This window comes from Cebus imitator, unplaced genomic scaffold, assembly GCF_001604975.1.
Source record: "Cebus imitator isolate Cc_AM_T3 unplaced genomic scaffold, Cebus_imitator-1.0 Scaffold263, whole genome shotgun sequence".
Taxonomy (NCBI): Eukaryota; Metazoa; Chordata; class Mammalia; order Primates; family Cebidae; genus Cebus; species Cebus imitator.
Window position 1 is genome coordinate 1,310,354 of NW_016107578.1, and position 2,246 is coordinate 1,312,599.

Here is a 2,246-nt window from a genome sequence, read left to right on the forward strand (position 1 = left end):
CAGTCTCATGTTGTCGCCCAGGATGGAGTGCAGTGGTGTGATCTTGGCTCACTGCCACCGGGAGGCTCTACCTCCCGGTTCAAACAGTTCTCTGCCTCAGCCTCCCGAGTAGCTGGGATTACAGACACCCACCACCACGCCCAGCTAATTTTTGTATTTTTAGTAGAGACGGGGTTTCACCATCTTGGCCAGGCATATCTTGAACTCGTGACCCCGTGATCCACCCGCCTCGGCCTCCCAAAGTGTTGGGATTATAGGGGTGAGCTACCTTGCCTGGCCGTACCTTTTTTCTCCCTCCTGTATTTAGTTACTCTTTTAAGATTTTAGGGAGCACAATGTTTAAATGTACTAGGATCCCCAGGTATAAGTGTAATTTGAGCCCCAGATTGAGTAGGCCTATGCAGTTGTGTTAATTGGTACATTTTAGCAAGTGTTAGTTAAAATCTAATTACCTTTTATTTTTTCCCCATGTCTCACGGTCTGGTTTAAATCAAGTAATCCAGGGCAGGCAGGATTATGTTTGTTAGACCTGGCATTTGCTTAGGACTTATAGTTCAAAAAATTCCTCGTTTTTTTTTTCTTGAACTTGTAACCTCCTAAAGCCCAAGCCTTTTTTCCCTTTTTGCGGGGGGAGTCTCAGGCTTTTAACTGTCTGAAGGGTTCTTAGTTTCTGTCTCTGGTTGATAAGAGGAAAAGGAGGGGTAAGGGGCCCGGTGCTTCCAGGCAGTAGAGGACTGGGAAGTCCAGACCTCAAGATAATCAGTCTTTTTCCCTCTCCTTTTTTCTTTTAAGTAAATTCTTTAGAATGGCTTGTATCTCCAGGTGGCTAAACTATTTTTTCCTTTGTCTTTGGATGTTTACCTGACAAGTTCCTGGTGGTCGTGAGTGGCCCCTGTTTTGATCTCTGGCCTCCATTTGTGCTTCCTGTCTGCCCAGTTTGTAGGCAGCTGCCTCTCTGTCTAGGGTGTCCAGTTGACCTTGTCAGGGTAGGGGCGTAGAGCAACAGATGCAAGGGAAGGCAGCCTCATGGGGATAGCAGACCCTGGTGGCAGCCTTGTCAGCGAGGTACCATCATCTCCCCAGTGAAGGAGCCACTCCTGTTGTCATGTTGGGAAGTCCGCAGGCCTCCCTGGATACCGCCTCTCCACTCAGCGGGCAGCCAGCATGCCAGTCTTCCTCTTTCACTCTGCTAACCCTCCAGTGTCTGCCTGACCCACTTCTGCCTCTCAGTAGCAAGCCCATCGTGCCAGAGTGAGGCCTTGGGAATACAGTTGCTTTCCTCCAGCCCAACAGTTCCTATTGGGGAAGTGACAGCAGCCTTGGATAGTGTAATGCCCCTCCTGCCCTCTTAAGGCTAGCAGTTGGTAAGTCCCAGGGAGCGCTAGGACTATGGAGGACCCACCCAGTTTAGGGAGGGGAGTTTTGGCAGCGCTCCACAAAGACAACAGGCAGCAGTGCACAGCAGCAGAGAGGCACCCCAGCAGGCCATGGAGCCCTCCCATGTGGCATCAGCCGTGCGGGCAGGCCAGGTAGTAGGCAGGCCAAGAGCAATCTGAAGGCCTTGTGTTGTGTCCCTCGGGTAGTGAGCACACACCCTGTTCACTGCCACCGAGTATATTTTCCTCTGTTTTGGTCTAGGGGGTCTCTCTCTCTCTCTCTCTGGAGAGTGGCTGCAAATTTTAGCCCTGCCAGTTCGGGGAGGAGAGTTGCATTCCAGTGTGTTGGGCAGGCAAGATACAGAGAAACACATGAAATGTCGGAAGCATCCTCCTGCTCACAGATCTCCAAGATAGGAGGCTGCTCTCGAGGGCTGATGAAGTCCAGAGACAGCCGGGCACTCAACCTGTGGGCTAGGAATGAGAGAGGACCTGTGGGGCCATGTCTTTGTTAAGGTCCGTGGACGTTATCCCTCAGGCCTTCCTTTGGGGGTTGTGAATTGGCTGCACAAAGGGAAGGTCTTATTTATATGACTCTGGTGTTGGTCATTAAGTTTTATTGTAGTAAGCCGCTGTGGGATGTGTTGGGTTTAGGGCCAGTGAGGTGAGGAGCAAGCAGGCTACATAAGAAACAGCTTCACGAAGTCAAGAGATCGAGACCATCCTGGTCAAGACAGTAGTGAAACCCTGTCTCTACTAAAAATACAAAAAAATTAGCTGGGCATGGTGGCGCACGCCTGTAGTCTCAGCTACTTGGGAGGCTGAGGCAGGAGAATTGCTTGAACCCAGGAGGTGGAGGTTGCAGTGAGC